A 13,479-nucleotide genomic window follows, 5' to 3' on the forward strand; every position below is an offset into this window, starting at 1 on the left:
ATTAATTTTTTTATAGATTTTTATAGGGGTCATAGCTCCAATTGCATTTGTCAATATACAGCTATTTGAAAACTTATTTGTGCCTTTAGGATCCACTAGGGGAAGCTTAGGTGTTTACTGCATATTAACATATATTTAACTCAATATTAGAACAGTATGAAGTAAATTACTAAACTCCTTCTAATGGTGGCTATAGGTGGGCAGATTATTATTATAATAGACAGAATTTTATAATTTAAGTCCATTCAGAGCGAGATTTTGGAGAGCAGAAAATACTCCCATAAAAATATAATAATAAAATAATGAGGAAAGAATGGTGGCATTAAAATGCATGGTGATAAAAGTGGACATCCATTTTAAGACAAGTTTTTGCAAACATTTTTTAACAACTTCCAGCAATTAAATATTATAATATAATATTTATCAGCAAACTAGGATAGCAATGTAATATATAATTAAGGAAAGAGGTATTGTACTTTAAGACCAAGTCAACAACGTAAAGTATAAAAGAAATAAAATATAAACAGGATTATATTATTTAGCTGATTATGATCATAGTTACCATAATAATCTTAGCTGATATGTCCACCTTAAATGTAGGTGTTATGATGGGGCAAACTTAAATGTATCAAAGAAGCTAAAAAAAAAGACTTGCCCCTATTCCCTAATATACTCTACTCTGTAATAAAGTTTGGTCCCTAAGCTCTTATTATGTGGATTGCACTAATAGGTAACTAGCCATCTGTCTGTCTCACTATCATCCCTATATTTATTTTCTTTCTTTCTAAATATCAATGTATCCATCCGTAATTTCATATATATCTTTCTATTTAAAATCAAAATACTATAAAAGGAATAGAATCCAAAATCCTAAATATATTTTTAAATAAAAGATAACATAATAAATATATAAGACATCTAAAATAGTATGAACACAGGGCCAATTATTATTTATCCTGGTCAGCATAGGAGCTTCATTATCAAAGACAGAATATAGACAGAGTATGTAAGTTTACAGCTGAAATAAAAGGTATATGATAAATGTGTTTGATATTGAGCACAATATTTTTTTTATATAGTAATATAATGACTGTCTTTTTTATCTAATAAATTTTCCTACTAAAATTTTAATTCTCATTTCACAGTGTAAATAAAATGTGTCATACCTTGAAATACAAATGTACTATTATTGTGTCGTTATTTAAAAAAAATTACACAATAATAGTTAATTTGTATCTCAAGGCATGACACATTTTCTTTACACTGTGAAATAAGAATTAGAATTTTTAGTAGGAAAATTTATTAGATAAAAACAGTAGTTATTATATTATTCTGACACTATCATTTCTGTAATATTATACAATATTTTTTTTATATGTTATGCATTTGTTTTTCCTTGATCAACAAGTACATTTCAGCAGCTACAATGTAACAAGAACAACTTATAACTCAGTTCCTGTTATTAGAATGACCTAAATATTCAGCTTTGAGAAATCAGCCTGACAGAAGGATCAGCCCACGCAAAGGGTTTGATTGTCTGTAACCATGAAGACATATAGGCCTGCAAAGGAGCTATAGATACAAAACATTAGTTTTAGACTGTTTGTAGAGTTGCTCCATTTTATTTACATGCATTAAGCAAATAAAAAAAATTGAAAAACTATATGGTAAACATTTGAAATAAAATTCCACAGTAACAATTACACATTTTTTAGTAAATGTAAATTTATAATAGTCCTATAGTGCTAGTGCCTTGTGAAAGTAGTCACCCATTTGTTGGATTGGTACCATTTGATTTACACAGTGTGCTTACAAATTTGAATGTGAAAAATATTTGTGCTGTTATATAAGCAATTATTAAGAAAAAAAAAAACATGAAATTTAATATGCATAAGTATTCACTGTCTGAAACTCAATGTGTGAAGCCATATTTTACTGCAATTCCAAGTGCAAGTATGTCTCTATTATCTTAGCACATCTGGAAACTGGGATTTTGCCCATTCTTCCAGGTAAAATTGCTGTAACTCATTCAGGTTAGATGGGTTGAATTGGTTTACAGCAGTCTTCAAATCATGCCACAGAATCCCCATTGGATTGAGGTCTAAGCTTTGATAAGGCAGTTCAAAGACATTTAGATGTTTCCCCTGACGCCCCTCCAGTGTAGCTTTAGAAGTATTTTTAGGGTCATTGTCCTGGTGGAAGCTGAACATCCATCCTACTCCCAGATCTCTGACAGAAACAGGTTTTCCTCAAGAATTGAGCCTCATTTACAGCCTTCCATCTTTGCTTCAATCCTAACCAGTTTTCCAGTCCCAGCCGATGAAAAGAATGCCCACAGCATGATGCTGCTACCACCATGCTTCACTGTGGAAATGGTACCCTTGAGATGATGGGATTTTGTCATACATAGCATATTGCATGATGGCCAAAAAGTTTAATTTTAGTTTCATCTGAACAGAGAATCTCCTTCTATGTGTTTTCTTAAGGTATTCTTTTAAAGAATAGGCCAATTATTTTTTATTTTTATTTTTATTACCTTTTAACCCTTCAAAAGCCATAACTTTTTACATTTTTCTTTCACATAACTATATGAAGGACTTATTTTTTGTAGGACTAGTTTTATTTTTTTATTATGCACTAAAATTGACATAACAAATCTATTCTGTGGGTCAGTATCATTATGGCAATACCAAATAGATATAGTTTTTATTGTTTTACTACTTTTAAAAAATAAAAATCTTTGAAAAAATAAACATTTTCTTTCCATTGCCAATTTTCTGACACCTATAACTTTGTGAGGGCTTGTTTTGTTTTGTGGCTCATAGCGCTCAACAAATATTATACTTCTGTAGATCTTTGGAGCTTCTTCAGTGTTATTGTTTGTGTCTTTCTTAAATCTTTTGATGTCCTCCTTGCCTGGTTTTTGAGATTTGGTGGGCCTCATTCTCCTGTCAGGGTTGTAGTTGTCCCATATTATTTTTATTTTGTTATGATTTATTTAATGATCTCTGTAGGATGTTCACAGATTTGATATTTTTTTATAACCTAACCATTTTCTATACTTCAAAACTTTGACCAGTTTAGCTCCTTGGTCTTCATGTTGCTTGGTTAATAGTGTTGCAGACTCAGGGCCTTTCGGAACAGTATATATATACTCACATGTGACAGATCATGTGATAGAACATGTGACACTTTGATTACACACGGAGGGATTATTCAACTAATTATGTGATAAAAAAAAGTAAATTAGTTGAACCAGACCTCACAACTTTTAGTTTTCATTTGTTCATTTACTTTTCTAGGTATATTTTTCAATCGATTGTAAGTAGACTATTTTGTCAGGTCTATTACATAAAATGTAACTTAAAATTATTTTTAAATTCAAGTTGCAATGCAACAAAACATAAAAGCACCAATCAGGGTGAATACCTTTGCAAGGCACAGCATTTTTTAATTATGCTTTTTTTCTTATTTTTATCTTATCTAGGTTTTCTATTGTTATCTAAAACATAATTCAGAAGCCTACTGATTTGCTGTTACCAGGTTGCAGTATAGACTAAGCTTTGACATCCCATGTCTGACTATGGAGTGAACCTGAATTGTCTGTTTCCCAGAAAATGTAGCAGAAATAAATGGATAAATTAAAATTAAATTGGTTGCCAAATTAACAAAAAAAAAATTCTCATTCTAATTATTTTTTTTACAGACGTACAGAATTAGCACTTATTAAAGTAGCCAGTGTGGAGGACTATACCAATAATGTAGCATACCTATGCTATTTGTGTGGCTCACCTCACATTATATTATTCATTTTGTATTAGCACCAGAGGTTTTAACAATTGTTTTTTTTAACTTAACAACCAGGAGTCTCCTCATACACAAGCTAGAGCAGAAGATGGTAGAAAGGAGCTTCAGCTCTGGAGGATCTAGCATGCTTGTGAATTGTTTTCAGTCCATTGCTTATATAAGAACAGTATAATGCTTGATTTCTCCTATAATGGTGCAGTAAGGAAGCTAAACACTTGCTTTCGGCCTTGCCTTACATGTTGCATCTGATTGCTGGCGGGGCCAGCAGAGGGACACACTATGAAATACCCATCAATAGAGAGACCCTAAATTGTTCAAAGAAGGCCAAAGACATGTAAAAAATATTTAGATGGGCTTAGAAGCCCACCATGGTTTCATGTATAATGTATTGATATTCAGGTTTAAATAAAAGCCCTACCCTGCTTTTCTGCAGTTGAAGGTAAAGTCCACTCATATATAACTTAATAAAAAGACCCATGTAAAACTTTTGATAAGATCCATGTAACGAACTTCCCATTCTGACAGTCAAGTGATTTTTTCCCCCGTAAATTTAACTTGAGTTGTTTAGATTAATTCCCTTCGAACTGACTAGTGTGAGGTAGATGAAAAATAAACTCAATATAAGATTGAGTTTGAGAAATAAAACTGTCCCTGAAAGTTTTATTTTTATTTTTTTATATAGATTTGATATAAACCTAAGCACTCTTCTTAGGAGAAAAATGAGTTGTTGATTCCTAAAGGTTTGTGACAATAATTTTCTGGCATAGGAAGAGCTCTTCAAAACTGAATGTTTTTAAAGGGAACCTGTCAGATCATTTTTGTGATACAAACGTCCCACAATATCTTTTCAATCCGCTTGTGCTTCTCCCAAGATGCTTATAAATGTGCTGAATATCAACTTTATTCCAGTCTCCTATTATATGCAAATTAGCCTTTTCAAATCAAGGAGGACAGAACTTTCCACCTTGAAGTCACACATTCACCACCCAAACCCTATGTCCTGCACCATGATTGACATTATCTGTCACAGGTAACATCATCCCTTATGCCTTCAGAGATCATTCACAGGTGCCGTTTTGCCAAATTCCAAGTTCATGACAAATCACATTTGGTGTACAGTGCCTAGCTTCAACAAAAGCTTATTTACATATGGAGCATGGATTAAAGTTCATTTTCAGTACTTTTTGCATTAAAACGTGTGACTGTACCACACCACATGTATATAAGTCACATGGTGTGCAACGCATCCTTCAGTACAATATTCTAAGTGCCATCTAGAGGCAGGAGCCTATATCGAGTATTTTGCATCCTCTATGGAAAACAAAAAATAAATCACTTTGTTTTCTTAGGTCATCATAATACAAAATTAACTGGTTAGTTCATTAATATTTGTTGATCAAGGTGAAACAAAATTGTCATTTTCTTTATATTTTTTGACAGAATATAAAAATTTAACAAAAAGTTTTGAAATTACTTGTTACAGCCAATCAGATTTCCCTTTTTTATTTTTCCTAAATTATCTGATTGGTCATAACAATCAATGTTTACACTTTTTGTTACATCATTTTTTATACATAAATCTCAGAAAGTTTTATTAAGTTATGCCCAGGATAAACACACACACACAGAATGTAAATGCTGCACCCGTAAGGTTTTTGTTTTTTGCATTAAAACTCCTTAAGATACAACTGAAGATCTTAAGAAAATCAAATATTTAAAACTATTGTATCTATTCAACGGAAAAAAATCAAGTATAGTTATGGTTAGTGGATTGACTTCTGTGTTGGATATTTTCTTTTAGTAAGAGGATTACTTGACCTTTTTTATTTTAAATCTTTATTATATTGGACTGGAGTTTTTATTTTTTTCTTGTTGATTTAAGGCCCAATGCAATGGTGTATATGTATAAGCTTAACAGCAATCACTACGTAACTGTGTGGTATTTCTAGGCAAAACCTTGAAAGGAAATATTAAATGTAATTTAAACCAAAATATATCTATGTAAAAAAAAACATTTTTAAACAAACTGTAGGAATGCACACACCTTAAAGTGATCTAAAAGCTGAAAATCTATGTTATCAGACAGACATCTACAAGATGCCCTATGGACAGACATACTTCAGACCTCTAAACAGACCCAAATTCTCTGACAAAAACTAACTAGGAATATACACAGGCAGGTAAAATGTCCAATACTTTATTAAATCATATAAAGTTTAAAACAATCCAATTGTAACAGAATAGCAACAATGCTAATGTGTTTTGTATAGAGATGAGCGAATTTCTTAAATATTCGATTCGGCAAATTCACTGAATTTCACAAAAAAATTCACTTTGTGACTAATTACTTCGCCACTAAGCTCAGTTTTTTGTAAGTAGAGGGTGCAATGACAGGGAGCTGCGATAGCGCCACTCTGTCATTGTAAAATATCAGATGCCGTGTTCATACATGAGTGTACAAACAGTGAGAAATTAACATAAAAAACCATTACATCAAATTTACCGCATCCATTTGCTCACCACGGGCCGGCCGCCACCATCTTGCTTGACGATCTCAGCCGAAATCACGTGTGGCGTGCATACGACGTCATCACGCCGGCATTATGATTATATAATCTCGCGCCACACGGAATTTCGGATGCACCCAGATTGAGAGACTCGCTAGCGAGCTGGTTCCTCTTTTTAGGAACTACCTAGACCAGCTACTTCAATATTTGCAGACTGTTTCCAAATAACAATTTATTAGTAGGCTACATTATAGATGTCCTATTCTAAATGAAATATAATTAAAATTATGTTTGCAATATACTTAATTTTTCCCATTTTACTTATGAAATAGGTCTATAGTGCTTTGGAATCCGTATACTGGTACACCGTTGAACGTATTCCACTGTGAGGCCACAGTAAGCACTGTACTGGTAGAGGTGAATGCCACTGCTCCTGCCTGTGCCAACTCTGCTCTGCTAAAGCCTGGCATAGCACCTCTGATATGCTATGCTAGGCTTTAGTGAAGCGAGCACAGGCAGGGGCAGCGATGTGCTATGCAGAGCTCCTGCTTGTGCCTGCTCACTCCGCTAAAAGCTCTACGTAGATTTGCTATGCAGATTGATATGATTTGTATTCTTACACCATAAGCCAGAATTGATTATTACATTACAGATAAGAGGCAGATTCATGAAACTGTCTAAAATAAATCTTTATTGATTGCCCATAATAACTAATGAAAACATGTATTATAGTTATGGTCAGACTTCTGTGTTGCATATTTTATTTAGTAAGAGAATTACTTGACTCTTTTCATTTTAACTCTTTATTATATTGTACTGGAGTTTTTTTGTTGTTGTTGTTGCATGCTTTAAGGTTTGGTATTTCTGGGCAAAAGATTAAAAGGAATATATTTATTTTTTAAGCCAACGACTAGATATAAAAGCTGTGCTGTGATTGGTTGCCCTGGGTAACAAATAAAGTTTACCTGTTAGGCAGTTTTTATGAATTTCCGTCTTTGAGCTCAAATTTATTTCATCATGGATGTGTTGTCATCTAAATTCCATGTGATTATACAGTAGCTTTGTAAAAATGGTCATTAGCCCTTTCAGGAAGCAGCCTATTTTTATTTTTTCATGTTAGTTTTTTCATCCCTGCCTTCCCGGGCTTATTTTTTGGGAAAAGTTTGATGCATTAATGACCTCATTTAATTCACTATATCTTTGTTGTAACCTTTGGAGAAGTTGGCAAAGTTTGTTAAAATTGAAATGACAACCTTTTGATGCAGGTTAGTATGATCATAACCATAACAAATCTATTTAGTTTTTACTATGTTGTATTACTTTTGAAAAATAAAATCCATTGAAATGTTTTTTATGTAAATCGCTATATTTTGTGAGTGCTTGTTTTCTGTGGGGCAAGCTGAAGTTTTGATTAGTACCATTTTTGGGTACATATAACTTTTGGTTCAATTTTTCTTCAATTTTTTTAATATTATTTTTCTCTAATATTAGGAAAGGCTTTTTTAAGTTCCCATAGGAGACTTGAGCATGTGATCCTCTTTTATTATTATTTCTTATACTATAGACTGCATTGGTATACTATTACAACTTTGGAATTGTTACTGACTGCCTGTAAAGCCCTGCTACAGGCACAGCTTAACTGGCAGTTTGCTATCACAATGACCCAGGCTGTCATAGCAACCAATCAGAGCCCTGTGATTCTATTTCAGGGGCTGCGATTGGAAGACAGAGGGTGTCCACTCCCTCTGTCTAACTGTACAGATGTCACTATTGACCATGGCATCAGAGGGCTTTAAGACCTGGGATCATCGTTCTCTCTGATCCAGGTCATTGCAAGTGTCTGTCAGATATATTATACAGCCAGCACCCTTTGTGTATAGAGCGGGCTTTGCTAGTGATCCTGCTCCTTACATTTACAGCTCTCCAACAACTTACAATTATTTTGTGGTGTGCATGAAGGTTAAAGTGGTATTCCAATTGTAGACATTTATGGCATATCCACAGTATATGCCATTTACTCCTCATAAGAAAGGTCCACCTCTAAGATCTCTGCATATTAGTAGAAAACAGGTTGCTTGTGTACCCTGAGTCAGAATCTAGCACAGGACTGAATGGTGCGATTGCCATGCATGTGTTTTGAGAATTATAGAAAACAAGTAGTGTTTAGGAAATTTAAGTATCCATAGTGGAATTTTATCCGAATTTTAGGCAAAAATTTGATTGGCAACTAATCTGGATTTACGCGCGTCTCTAAAATGGCGGATACATGTGTTACAAAGTGAAAGTATGTACCCCAGAATGCAATATGACCCATAATACCATGCAGCCAGACAATCAGCAGATGGCCATCCCTCGGGATGTCACAGCCCTTTAAAAGCTTCATCCTGCGGGGTCTCCACCATTTCACTATGATCTAAGCATAGGGAGAGAGTTCAGAAAGCCTTTATTGTGGAATATTGGATGGGGAGACTGCAGGGATAGTGCAGGGACAGGGTAGAGAGATGTTATGGATAGTTTTTACACACTGTAGGGAGAGCATAGGGAAACTGCAAGGACAATGCAGGCACTGTAATCTGAAGCTGAAGAGATCCATAGGAGACAGCTTACTTTACATCAATCCCAGTGTCTTCCTTGTTTAATAGATAAATTCTATTAGGCCTTAATTCTCAAATTGGGGCAAATAAGTCTAATTTTACTGATATTGGGTTGTCCACCTTGATTAATATATAAACAATTCTATTGCGCCTTGATTCTTAAATTAGGGTGAATAAGCTGACTAGTTGTACTGTTATTGGGGTGCCTATCTTGTTTAATAGATTAACATTTCTTTTAGGTGTTGATTCTCAAATTGGGGTGAATAAGCTGTTTTATACTGTTATTATTGGGGTGTCCACTATGTTTAATAGATAATCAGTTCCATTAGGCCTTGATTCTCAAATTGGGGTGAATAATATGTGTAATTTAAAGGGGTTGGCCACTGTTTAAATAATGAAGTTCCTAATATACTTCATTAAACACATCTGGCTGCTTTTAATTATAAGCCACGCCCCCTTAGTGCTGCTCTACCTTGCAGCTTAGTTCGTCCATGGCTGTACGCGATATGGAGGAGCTTGAGGGCAAGCTCGACCATGTGCATGTGTAGTCTGCTCCTGTTAGTAGTGGGCTCTTTGCGTCCCGCTCCAACTCTGACAGGAATCAGCTGCTTGTTCCCTCTCTACAAACAGCTGATTCCTGTCAGAAGCTGGCTGTAATAAAATCCCTACTGCAGTACCTACTTAGTCAATCCCCATCCCCCCTGCACTACTACCACACAGCCACGCCCACCAGTCCCGTTAGGCCACGTCCCCTGTAACCAAGAGGGAAAGCAGGACATCTAGCCAGGAACTATTGTATATATATATATATATATATATATATATATACATGCAAACATTGCGTCCACATAGGTAAATAATCTTTTTTCTATTTCCATCTAATGAGAGTGCTGTTGCTATATATATTATATATACACTCGCCTAAAGAATTATTAGGAACACCATACTAATACGGTGTTGGACCCCCTTTTGCCTTCAGAACTGCCATAATTCTACGTGGCATTGATTCAACAAGGTGCTTATAGCATTCTTTAGAAATGTTGGCCCATATTGATAGGATAGCATCTTGCAGTTGATGGAGATTTGAGGGATGCACATCCAGGGCACGAAGCTCCCGTTCCACCACATCCCAAAGATGCTCTATTGGGTTGAGATCTGGTGACTGTGGGGGCCATTTTAGTACAGTGAACTCATTGTCATGTTCAAGAAACCAATTTGAAATGATTCGAGCTTTGTGACATGGTGCATTATCTTGCTGGAAGTAGCCATCAGAGGATGGGTACATGGTGGTCTAAGGGGCCTAAAGTGTGCCCAGAAAACATCCCCAGCAGTGCCAGCACCATTACACCACCACCACCAGCCTGCACAGTGGTAACAAGGCATGATGGATACATGTTCTCATTCTGTTTACGCCAAATTCGGACTCTACCATTTGAATGTCTCAACAGAAATCGAGACTCATCAGACCAGGCAACATTTTTCCAGTCTTCAACAGTCCAATTTTGGTGAGCTTGTGCAAATTGTAGCCTCTTTTTCCTATTTGTAGTGGAGATGAGTGTTACCCGGTGGGGTCTTCTGCTGTTGTAGCCCACCTTTCTTTCCCATTCTGACATTAATTTTGGAGTTCAGGAGATTGTCTTGACCAGGACCACAACCCTACATGCATTGAAGCAACTGCCATATGATTGGTTGACTAGATAATCGCATTAATAAAAAAAGAACAGGTGTTCCTAATAATTCTTTAGGTGAGTGTATCATATATATATATATATATATATATATATATATATACATATATACATACACACACACACACGTGTATATATACATACATATTTATTTATATGAAAAATATATACACACATGTTTAACCCCTTAGGGACCCATGACGTACCGGTACGGCATGAATCCCGAGTCCTTAAGGACCTATGACTTGCCGGTACGTCATCTATAGTTCCGATCATTGAGCAGGCACCTCGGCTAAATGCCCGGGGGGAAGGTCCCGTGACAATTCAGACCTGCGGTTTGCGTTTTTTTAATGGGCGGGCGGCATGCCATCGGGTCCCCATGGGGCTGTGGGGGGGACCCGATTGCATGGAAGGCAGCGCGATGCCTTCCTGAGGCATCTGCACTGCCTTCCGGTGAAGAGCCTGTAAGATCCAACCTCCTGGATCTCACAGGCCGGAAGCTGTATGAGTAATAGTCACTGTATTTCTCATACAGCCAATGTATTCCAATACAGAAGTATTGGAATGCATTGTAAAGGATTATACCCCCAAAAGTTCAAGTCCCAAAGTGGGACAAAAAATAAAGTGAAAAAAAAGTTGAAAAAATAAAGTTTTCCCCCCCAAAAATTAAAAGTTTTAAGTAAAAATAAACAAAAACGTCATTTTCCCCAAATAAAGTTAAAAAAAAATGCTAAAAAATAGGGGGAAAAAGTATACATATTAGGTTCTATAAACATATCACATGACCTAACCCCTCAGATGAACACCGTAAAAAATAAAAAAATAAAAACTGTGCTAAATAAACAATTTTTTTGTCACCTTACATCACAAAAAGTACAACAGCAAGCAATCAAAAAGGCGTTTGCCTACCAAAAGAGTACAAATTTAACCATCACCTCATCCCAGCAAAAAATGAGCCCCTACCTGAGACAATCGCCCAAAAAATATAAAAACTATGGCTCAGAATATGGAGACACTAAAACATCATTTTTTCTTGTTTTAAAAAAGCTGTAACACTAAAACATGATTTAAAAAAATCATGTTTTAGTGTTTCCATAGTCTGAGAGCCATAAATGTTTCAGTTTTTGGGCGATTACCTTGGGTAGGGTATGATTTTTGCGGGATGAGATGACAGTTTTATTGGCACTATTTTGGGGTGAGTGTGACTTTTTGATCGCTTGCTATTACACTTTTTGTGATGTAAGGTGACAAAAAATTGTTTATTTAGCACAGTTTTTATTTTTTATTTCAGAAATGAAATCATTGTGTAAAACTTACATAAATAAAAAAAAGTAAACATATTAGGTATCGCCGCATCCGTGACAACCTGGTCTATAAAAATATCACATGATCTAACCTGTCAGATGAATGTTGTAAATAACAAAAATAAAAACGGTGCCAAAACTGCTATTTCTTGTTATCTTAAAGTGTAATATAGAGCAACCAAAAATCATATGTACCCTAAACTAGTACTAACAATACTGCCACCCTATCCCGTAGTTTCTAAAATTGGGCCACTTTTTTGGAGTTTATACTCTAGGGGTGCATCAGGGGGGCTTCAAATGGGACATGGTGTCAAAAAATCCAGTCCAGCAAAATCTGCCTTCCAAAAACCGTATGGCATTCCTTTCCTTCTGCGCCCTGCCGTGTGCCCGTACAGCTGTTTATGACCACATATGGGGTGTTTCTGTAAACTACAGAATCAGGGCCATAAATATTGAGTTTGGTTTGTCTGTTAACCCTTGCTTTGCAACTGGAAAAAAAAATTTTTTTTATTAAAATGGAAAATCTGCCAAAAAAGTTACATTTTGAAATTGTATCTCTATTTTCCATTTATTCTTGTGAAACACCTAAAGGGTAAACAAAGTTTGTAAAATATGTTTTGAATACCTTGAGGGGGGTAGTTTATAGAATGGGGTAATTTTTTGGTGGTTTCTATTATGTAAGCCTCGTAAAGTGACTTCAGGCCTGAACTGGTCCCTAAAAATTGGGTTTTTGATTTGCTTCTAAACTTCTAAGCCTTGTAACATCCCCAAAAAATAAAATATCATTCTCAAAATGATCCAAACATGAAGTAGACATATGGGGAATGTACAGTAATAACTATTTTTGGAGGTATTACTATGTATTATTTTTTTTTAACTTAATTTTACCAGTGTCATGAATTACAATATGTGACAAAAAAACTGTCTCAGAATGGCCTGGATAAGTCAAAGCGTTTAAAAGTTATCAGCACTTAAAGTGACACTGGTCATATTTGCAAAAAATGGCCAAGTCTGTAAGGTGAAATAGGGCCGAGTCCTTAAGGGGTTAAAGGGTAACTTCATTGACATTTTTATTTAACCAATGTGTGGATCAGGTGATTGTAGCTGTCACAAACCAGCAGGTGTGAACCCACTGTGCCACGTGTACTACCTCCTCTAAGGGCGTTATCTAAGTGAACCCCTCGTTCTTCAAAGCACCCCTGATGATGGGGATAGACTTTCCCAAGGGGAATACCAGGTCGCTACCTCTTGAGAAGGATTGGCACTTGAGGCAGCTGGTCCAGGCGGACCAGTAATTATCAGAGGCAGGCGGTACAGAAAAAGGTTAGGCATTCTAGATCAGCAACAGGAGAGTCAAGGCAAACAGGCAGGGATCAAGCAGTTACCATAGTCCAGGAACACAAGCATTGGTCAGGTAAACAGGAACACAAGCAGAGTTATCATCAATCTTTGCAGGACACAAGGACCTTGACGCTCAGGTACCTGGGAAGGGGGCTAAGCCACTTGTATATGTGCAGAAGGGCTAGGACTAGTCAGCAAGGTCACATGAACTAACCCATAAAACACTTAAGGAAGTGCT

The 13,479-nt window shown here is 35.7% G+C and overlaps 1 protein-coding gene across 1 annotated transcript in view; it reads left to right on the forward strand.

Annotated features, from left to right (window-relative positions):
- AJAP1 (adherens junctions associated protein 1) overlaps nucleotides 1-13,479 on the forward strand; it is a 245,785-nt gene that overhangs the window by 213,715 nt on the left and 18,591 nt on the right. The gene's annotated exons all lie outside the window — the stretch shown is intronic.

Source organism: Bufo gargarizans, chromosome 2 (assembly GCF_014858855.1).
Source record: "Bufo gargarizans isolate SCDJY-AF-19 chromosome 2, ASM1485885v1, whole genome shotgun sequence".
Taxonomy (NCBI): Eukaryota; Metazoa; Chordata; class Amphibia; order Anura; family Bufonidae; genus Bufo; species Bufo gargarizans.